Here is a 10,709-nt window from a genome sequence, read left to right as displayed (position 1 = left end):
TCAGATTCACATAAGATACTGTCCCCAAACCTCAGAGAGTTCCACAACAACTTCAAATGACCCTAACTCATCTTGGGAGACCAATCTCAGAAACCAATGAATGATTCAGAAGATACCACATACCCTACAACAAATAACCAATCAACCAAACAAACAACAGCATCCTCATTTTAGGGATTAGGATTTAGCTTAATCATAGAACCATTTCAGTAAATCCAAAATTATCCTGTGCATACCTTGACGAGATGGACCAAAGCACTCTAGACCTACCACAAGGAGTCTAAGACCAAACTTAGTAGACCAAGGACTTACAATAAAAGATCAGAGAATCAAGATAGTAAATCAAACTATACTCAAGAGAGATAAAACCAGTCAGATGCCAATGGCCCACATCTGTAATCCTAACCAGTTAGGAGTGTGAGATGGGGAGAGCCTTGGTTTGAGGCCATTTCCAGCACAAAGTAGTAAGGCTCATCTCACCCAATAGCTGGGCAGTGTGTGTACCTGTCATCCCAAATTATGTAAGAAGTTGAGATTAGGAGGATCATGTTCCCAGATTAGCCTAAGCAAAAATAATTTCATAAGACCCCATCTCAAAGGAAAAAATATTGGGAATAATATCATGTGTGACTGTCATTCTATAATGGGAAGCATAAAATAGGAGGATCACAATCCAGGTTGGCCCAGGCAAAAAGCAAGACTAGCAAAAAGTGCTGGAAACATGGCTCAAGCAGCAAAGTGCAGCCTCACAAGTGTGAATGGCAAGTATGAAATCTTTGGTTCAAATTCCAGTATTGCAGAGAGAGAAAAGGAGACATACACACACATGTCAGAAAGAGAGAGAGAGAGAGAGAGACAGAACCCTGTAATCAACTCATGAGACTACAGATTTGAATGAGAAGGCCTCTCCCTACTTCAAGTCTTCTAGTCTCTACCTTCCTACTCAGGGTAATATTATAAGATGACTCAGATATCAGATGACTCAGTTTCTCAACTCTCTTCACTAAAGCCCAAACCAATCTCAAGTCCTAATATCATGGGATACAAGACTCAGCTTGGAAGAACCCAGATATACTTCTGGGTACCTAGACTCAGTTTAGCAGATTCTAGACATACAACCAAGAAACTCAAACCCACCTCAAAGGACAAATTCTACTCAGGCCTCCAAAGACAATGTGCCAATAGACCACAGCCTTACACAAGTGACTGTACTCTGTATAGAAGACCCTATCGACACACAGTGTACTAAGATACACTGTAAACTTTCCATAGGGGACCAAGAACATCTCAGGTATGAAAAGGCTCCTCAAACTTTCCTACAGGTAAGACTTGGGGCTAAAGAAAAATATACATTTGATCTATAGTTAGCAAAAGAAGACCCTGATGTACCCATATTCCAATATCAGGATGGTTTAACTTCACTCACTGGACCATCAACCTATCTCAGGAGACAGAGACTCAGCTGGAGCATAGCTAGATATAATGCAGTTTTATATACTACTAAAAATGCATAGACAAGTTACTGAACATCACTTAACAACCTCAGGAAATCCAGAATCAGTTCAGTGGGCACTCAAATTTATGTAATTCATGCCTATATTAAGAGAATACTTCACTTCCATAAGATAATATAAAATCAAGGACTTGTTATGATGTGGATATCTAAATGTCCCCGAAAGACCTTTATGCTCAAGGGTCTGTGGCATTATGAAGTAATAGAAGTTTTAGAAGGATGAGCCTAAAGCAAGGAAGTTGTATCATGACAGTGTGTTCTTGAAGGGAGTATTTGGACCCTGGACTTAACTCTTACTTTTTTGCTCCTGGTTGTCATGCACTGGGCAGCTTTGCCCCCAACATACTTTCCCTACAATGATGTTTTATCTTACCACAAGACACAAAATAATGGAGAAAACCTTCTATGTAATCAAACTTCAAGACACAATAAATGTTTCTTTGTCAGAGGGATAGAAAGCTGGCAAGTCAGAGCTATTTACTCACTCCAGTGAAACCCAGACACCATTCATCTAAAGTACCTCAGATTCACATGCAATTAGCTCAGAAGATCCTGGCCCCATAGGAAGCTCCTGGCTACCTTAGTTAGATCACAGAACTATATGAAGGAGTATCATAGCCAAAAGATCGAAGACAAAACTTAAGAATTGAAAACGCCAATCAACCTCTGGTAATCATAATCCACATACTATTGGGATAGCAGAAAATATTCCAGCAATCCACAGATCCACATTAGAGTCTCACTTGGGGAACATTCTAGGGTACCCTATCCTTTGAAACCTAGGGCCAGTCATCCTAGAAAATATAGTAAGGGGTACATACAGGGAACTCAGATCATATTCAGACCTTCAGGGGATCAGCTCAGAGATTCCTAACAATATGTCAGGAGTCTCCAGATTTAGGTCAAGGGGCTTGACATCCAATAATTGTCACAAACCAATGTAGACTCATATTAAAGAACAGATAGACACAGGTTAAAGAAAATGGAACAAGACCTATTAGGAATTTCCGACCTCACAGTGTACAGTCTTGTTTCAGGCATCCATATACAGTCCTCCTGATAGCCAGAACTATCCACTATTCTCATAGGAAATAGAAGAAACAACTTAGGTAGCTACAGACATATATTTTACACCATCCAGTCTCAATTCAAATATAACCAGATCAAAAATTCAGAAACTACAGTTTGTGAATGTGTCTTAGAGTCACTGAGTTTGGCCAGTGGTCCCTTGGAATAGTATAAGTTAATTTATTTTTATTTTGAATTAACATACATTAATAATAAAGGAGATTTCAGATTTTACTGTGACAATTCCATATATGCATATGGTGTAATTTGAACAAGGTTGTTTGTTTGTTTCCTGTCTTAATATAATTAAGATGAGTCTAGTTTGATTGTGGTGGGTCTGCATTTGCCTGACCTGAGTTAATCACCTTATCTAAGTATTACGTCCACTAAATGCTTTTAGGGACAGTGACCTCTCTCAGTAGCCCTAAGTAGGTCCAAACCTACCAGAGAAGATAGTTTTTTAACTCAGAAGATCCAAATTCAAACTATTATGGGATCTCTAGATCAGGGAGCAAGCCAAAACTCAGCACAAGAGTCCATAGAAAACACTCAGGTAGAGAAATAGCCCCATAAGCTGTTGCCATCCTCACCTTCTCACCACAAGGCCCAACCTTCTCAAACCCTGTATCTACCTCAAGGACCCAGGAACTACTAAAAAATTTCCAGGAAACACCCCCATTCTGTTGTCTTAATTTACAAGTCTTTAGAACATGTTGGGGAATCAAGACTACTTCTGGGGCTCACATTCCCATTAGATGACTTCATACATAGCTGAGTCACAGACTATGCTAGCTCCCACTGACCCTACTAAAACGACACCATAGAAACAAGACTGACTATAGTAACACTATATTTGCTCAAATAATGCATATTCATCTTAGAAAACAATTTATCCTAGACAACAGAATTGTGATCCCAAACCCACATCATGAGGTCCCGGACCCACTTCAGGGGTCAATATTCTAATAGGAGACCTCAGACACTTATCACAGGGCTGTAGACATTAAACACACAGGCAGTGTGCAAATCATCTTAGAAGACAACACTTGCACACAACAACTCACTTCAGTGACCTAAACTAGGGAAATGACAGGAGATGTCAAATTAAACTGAGGAGTTGCAGCCTCCACTGAGGAGAGAAATTAGATGATTTTGGAATCTACCTCAAGATATTCAGATCTACTACTGTGGTATAGAGACTCTAAATCCAGCCTCATTTCAGGAATACCAGGTACATTATATCCATCAGTCAGCTCAAAAGATCCAATAATTACTTCACTACATGTCATACCCAATTCAAAGGAATACAAATGCACTTTAGGGGACTTTTATTCTTCTCAGTCAATATTAACTAACCTCAGGAGACACTAGACTCACAAAGGGATTCAGAAACCCATCTCAGCTGAGAACAGCCCTATTTCCTGGATACTTAAACACTTTTATAGAGCTCAAGACATAGTCCAAGTTAGCCATATTCAACATAAGAATCTGAGTGCATGTCAGGGAAATGTTGTATGAAGAACAGGCTTCATATTCTTTTTTGTTCCTGAAGACAATTACTTTGTTATTGAATTGACAACTATTGGAGGAAATTTTAGAGGAAGAACTTGATGTAAATTATGCCTAAAACATAAAAGAGAGAATAATTATTAAAGTTTGGAGAAGTAGCCAAAATCAACACTTGAGCCTGAAGGAAGCCAGCTAAGAAAATTCTAGGAGAGAGTGCCTGAGGCATCCTTTTATGGCAGAATTAATATAACGCAGCAGATGTGATGATTTTCCCAGTTAGTAAGCTAAATGTTTTGGTTATGACATAGACATCAAAGAGGTCTCAGGAATCACACAAAGCAATTGCTACAATCCTAAAGTGTCTTCTGCAGAAATCAGAATCACATACAATACCAAATAATTATGAAGGACAATTCAGTGGAGTTCTGGAATGATGATTACCTGGCGATGGTGTTGATGCTTTTTAATAAAATGCCCACAGTCACAGCTATTTCCCAGATGAGAGCATGAAAATAAAGAAGTTCTAATGAACTTCCTGATGTCCTTGCATCACCAAGGACAATTGTTGCCCATTTATTATTTTATATATTTATTTATTTTATTTTATATTTTTAGGAATTTATAACATATATTATACTCCCAACATCTTAGCATCTTATTTTAAGGCTTCCTTAGAACTTGGAGATATATAAACATTGCAACCTTCTGCAGGGCATAGAATTTTGTTTCCAAAGCTATAGCTATAATGCATTTAATAAGTGTTGCAATTATTACTTGAAAAACTCAAATCAAAGATTGTGATTAGTTGTCAAAGTAAGGAAATCTGGCAAAGTATCTCACAGACACTAAAATAATTATTAACTTGATAATATGATCTATTCCTATTAATAGGCAAATATTAATAGACATAATTTTCTAAAAAATATGCCTATTAGGAGTATCTAGACTGATAAAAAGATAATTTTCCCATGAATTTAAACTCCCAAATTTATATAAGTCCTTTCATTTTAGATGTCCATGTAAGTGAGGAAGAGACAATTCTCATGTTTTTGGATACAGGACAGACCTTAACAAGTAAAGGTGAAATAATAATTATTTGGCTATATTTTATGTATATAAAATATACATATATATTTTATATAAAATATACTGCAAAGCATATGGACCATTCCCCCTATAATAACACTGTAAATATTTGTATTGACAATGAAGTATCTGAGAAAAATTAGACTCCTAAAATAGTTTTTAGTTATGTTACAATGGAAAAAAGATTGCTGTTTCTGATAAGGAATAAAGTTAGTAGAGGTCCTTTTGTGAAGTCTAGAAAGAAAATCTAAAGGCCTAGTGAATATAAAAACAAATGATACCCTTATCTTGAGACAAGCATAAAAATTTGAGGTGAAGTGAGATATTCACAGAAAAGGTGATAAAAACCCAGCAAAGGATTATGAGAATGTTACCTGAATTGTATGAAGAAGTATCATAGACTTGAGACTCAATAAAGAGGTGGAAGAATTGTTCATTTATAAACAACTTATTGATGATAAGGATTAATTAATCTAAATATATTATTATGGAGAATAATACGGCAGAATCTATACGGATAATCAAAGATGAGATATAGCTAAAAAGATTAGAAAAAATGACAAGGATAGGAAGATAAGAAACCTCTAAGGGAGACATCTTTGATAGACTACATCTCAATGTCATCTGCCTGTTTCTAGGTTTTTGAGAAAATTGCCTAGTATAGGATGCTGTCTGCTGCTGGGGATTGTAAGTGTCTACTTGGGGTACATTTCCATGCAGAGTATTGTTGACCTATTTTCTTTTTTATTTTACATCTTTTCAATTAAAAGATATGAATCCAGTGTTTAGTGCCCTCCTAAAGTCCACTGGAGTTTAGCATTAACATTAGTGATAAGAATGACATAAAGGCCCTTCTAAAAAAGAACAAGATTAGTTTTTAGGTTAATAAGTTAAGGGAACTAAAACTCACTTTCCCAGCCAAGGCATATGTTTAGGACAGACAACTAAATTGAAGTAGCCTGAACAGGTTAGTGAAAATTAATTAATTAGGACTTATGGCTATATTGAATACCAGAGTTCATTAAAGCCAAGGCAAAATAAGGAAAATCTTTTTTCAGATTTTACTCCTTTGAGAGATACCTATTGAGCACTCGGTAAATCATAAACATTGTAGCAGCAGGGGCGGACTGTGCATAAACACATCAAATATATGTGGTTCTTGCCTAAGGGAGTTTATAATTTGAAGAAAGACAAGTCAACAACATATGATCACAAACTTTGAAGAAGTAAATGAAAAGGAAGCAGATCAGAGTTTCAGGTAGTCCCAAAGACCTCTAATACTTACAGCAAGAATTAAGCACTTAGATAGATGTAGTTATATCATGAGAGGCAGAAATAACAGTTCGAGCATGGGAACAGGCAGTGTGAGAAACCTGAGATGAACTAGACTTCATTGTTTTTAAAATTGTGGAAATTCACAGGACTGAAGCACATTTAGCAAATCAGGGATATGTCAAATATATAGTGAGGAACCTGTCACAGTTTTACAAGATAGTATAGTGTTTAGACAGATTTCTTACTGCAAGTGTTTTTTATTCTTTTTTATCTAAGGAAAAACACAAGTATTTTATTTATACTTAATTTCTTTTCCTAATGTCTCTTACTTTTTAAAACATTTGTATTGGTTTATGATAGTTACACAGGAGATTTTGTTGTGAAATTTCCATATATACATATACTATACATCTGTTTTCTTTATAACCTCCATAATTCTTTCTCCTACACTAGCCCCTTCTTAAGATGACTTCAACAAGTTTCAATGGTCCATAGTCATACTTGTATAGAAAATACATCACCCATGTTCACCCTCTTTTATCTTCTCCATTATTCTCCCCTTCCACTTGTACCCTCCCCTAAATATGACCCGTTTTACATTTTTGTCCTTCATTATTTAAGTGCCTTTTCATTGTTCAATGGGGATTTTGCCTTAGTATCTTACCTGTAAATATATTGTGCTTAAATTAGTCTAATCCCTTCCATTGCTCTTCCTTACCCTTTGCCTCCTACCCTGTATTGTTCAACAGGTTTCAGTAGGTTTCATTGTGTGATGTATTTCATTATTATTCACTCTCCGTCATTCTTTTCTTATCCTATATTCCTTGTCCTATATGTGAAAAGATCTAAATCTATTTTTATCTTCTATATACTAAAAATTTCTAGGTTATCAAAAAGACTAACTGGAAAAAAGAATGAATAAAGTAGATTTATGTCCCTTATCTTAGCATATTTACCAGTCTGTGGATTTCTTTGTCTTTTCTTTTCTTTTTTGCTCTTTAGGAAATAATGAGGTTTGAATTCAGAGCCTCACCTTTGCTAGTGAGCTAGAAGCTCTACCACTTGAGTCATTTGACCAACCCTTTTTGTGTTTATTATTTTGATAGTTTCTCACTTTACACTCAGGTTGGCCTGGACCATACTATTTTCGGTTCCCTGCATAGCTGAGATGCCAGGTGCCCCACTGTATATGGCCACCCATTGGTTGAGATGTAGTTTGCAAAGCTTTTGCCTAGGTTAGCCTAGTACCCCAATCCAGCTGATCTCTTCCTCCTGATTAGCTATGTTTTCAGGCATGGGTTAATTAGTGGGTTTCTTTTTCCTTCTGGGTTTTGTCACAACTATTGTCTAAATTTGTTTATGATTTTATTAATAACAGGCATCTAAAATATCTGACACCTAATTTACATTTTTAATTGGTGCCCCAGTGGTTGTCATGAATCCTCATCTCCAAAATTCATGTTTTATCCTAAAATGATTCCCATTTCTGAAAAGATGTTAATATCTTGGCTGTGGTTAAAGATAAAGTTCAGAGATATAATCTGACTTTGCCTCATATATAATATTATATTATACAGGGTTCTAAAAATCTTCCGTGTTGCTTACTGCCATAAATTTTCTTTTGAAAAAACAATGACATAACAAAGAAGACATGGCAGCCTGTGGCTTGCACCTGTAATCCTAGCTATTCAGGAGGCAGAGATCAGAAGGATCATGGTTTGAAGCCAGCCTGGGCAAATAGTTCTGTGAGATCCTATCTTGAAAAAACTCTTCACAAAAATTTGGGTGGTGGAGTGACTCAAGGTGTAAGCCCTGAGTTCAAATCCCAGTACCACAAAAATTTTTTTAAAAATAAAGTTTGAATATTTAAGGAGTCATTATAGAAGATCAAGAGAAATGACAGAAACTTATGTGGCCATAGGAATCCCTCCAGGCATTTTTACCATGCTTATGATTAATGACTAATGCATCTTTTTGTTATCTGTAATCTTGAATGATAGTCAATTTTAATTGGAAAGGCCATAAAAATAGACACTAAGAATTTGTCTTCATTTCCTTAGTTCTATGATTGCCCTCATGCATATTTTGATTTAACTATACGTTTTTCTTGACTATGATCCATTTGGCTTTTTCAGTAACAAAGAATTACAAAAGTACCAAAAGAAGTTCATCTAATTGGAAAAGGTCTGAAAGTCCTGAAGAAAATTTCCTTAATAATATGAAGCTTGCGGAGTAGCTTAAGTGGTAGTTGCCTGCCTAGCAAGTATGAGGCCCTGAGTTCAAACTAAAGAACTGTCCAAAAAAAATACCTTTCAAATTAAAGAACAAAAGTGAAACTGATTACTAGGCACAGGTGGCTCACAACTGTAATCCTAGTTAATTGGGAGGCTGAAATTGGAAGAATCACCATTGGAGGCCAGCACAGGCCAATAGTTTACAAGACTCCATCTCTGAAATAACCAGAGCAAAATGGACTGGAGGTGAGGCTCAAGCAGTAGAGTGCCTGCTTGCAAGTGTGGGGAGCACTGAATTCAAAACCCTGTCCCACCAGAAAAAAAAAATTAGAGAGTCGTATGAATTACATAGAAATCACATAAAAATTTCTCTGGTTTTTGCTTGGATTAAGGAATTTATTATAAAGTGAGATTCAGGCCATTGTGGTTCTTTGAAGGGCAGTTAGTCAGTTGAAGCCTATCAACTTTTCTAAGTCATAGGGAAATAAGACCAAATCCTTATGTATGTGCAGGAAACTACGAGGCTGGCAAAGTAGGAACAGGTTTTAGAAGGAGAAGGTAAATACAAAATGGTTAAGATATCATGTGGACTGAGTCAGGAATGAGTTTAGAGGAACATAAAACTAAGGAAAGAGAAGAGAGGAAAATGGGTATTGAGGCCAAAATGGATGAGGAAGTAAAAGTTAATGTGACCAAGAGATCATGAGAGATTGAATAGGCTAAAAAAAATAGATTGAGATTGTTAATGGCCTGATGAAGATTAGCCTGTGAAAGATTTTTTTTTTATACCAAAGAAAAGAAACAAGCAGGACATTATTTAGAGAAGATGTTGGATCTCTGGCACTTATTAATATGGTCTGTTTTGGGAATTTACCAGGAAACTCAGATATTCCATTTAAATTACAAATTAAGCTTTTATTTGTTTTTTTTTCAACTTATAATAGTACATTTTTTTTAATTTTTATTTTTTTATTATTCATATGTGCATACAAGGCTTGGTTCATTTCTCCCCTTACCCCCACCCCCTCCCTTACCACCCACTCCGCCCCCTCCCTCTCCCCCCACCCCCTCTATACCAGGCAGAAACTATTTTGCCCTTATCTCTAATTTTGTTGTAGAGAGAGTATAAGCAATAATAGGAAGGAACAAGGGTTTTTGCTGGTTGAGATAAGGATAGCTATACAGGGAGTTGACTCACATTAATTTCCTGTGCATGTGTGTTGCCTTTTAGGTTAATTCTTTTTGATCTAACCTTTTCTCTAGTTCCTGGTCCCCTTTTCCTATTGGCCTCTGTTGCTTTTAAGGTATCTGCTTTAGTTTCTCTGCGTTGAGGGCAACAAATGCTAGCTAATTTTTTAGGTGAGTGCACCTAAAAGTGAATTTAAATTACAAATTAAGCTTTTATTTGTTTTTTTTTTCAACTTATAATAGTACATTTCTTTTTTTTAATTTTTATTTTTTTATTATTCATATGTGCATACAAGGCTTGGGTCATTTCTCCCCTACCCCCACCCCCTCCCTTACCACCCACTCCGCCCCCTCCCTCTCCCCCCACCCCCTCGATACCAGGCAGGAACTATTTTGCCCTCATCTCTAATCTTGTTGAAGAGAGAGGACTGCATAATATTCCACCACGCTCACCCTCCTGCTGCCTTTATAACCTTCCCCTTCAGTGGTGCCAACGCCCCTCCCAAGACCTCTTCCACCCTTCTGCTCTCCAATCTTGTAGAGGAAAAACGGAAAAAGAAAAACATGACATTTTTGCTTCTTTGAGATAAAGGGAGTTTCCTGGAGATATTTCCATGTATTTATGTACTTTAATACCGATTGCCTCATCTCCCTAATTTTCTTCATTCTACCTTCGTCCTTTAGTTATGGTGCTTTCAGCCTGTTTAACTCCTCCATATTCATTCTTCCTTCCGTTACCCTCCCTCCCTCATGTGACATTAATGTCGGTTCCTAAGGAGAAATAACTTTTAATTGAATCATTACACCCGTACGTGAACTGGAATAAGTAGACCAAG

The sequence above is a fragment of the Castor canadensis genome, chromosome X, assembly GCF_047511655.1.
Source record: "Castor canadensis chromosome X, mCasCan1.hap1v2, whole genome shotgun sequence".
Lineage (NCBI taxonomy): Eukaryota > Metazoa > Chordata > Mammalia > Rodentia > Castoridae > Castor > Castor canadensis.
The sequence above is the reverse complement of the archived record's forward strand: the minus strand, read 5'-3'. Positions refer to the sequence as shown.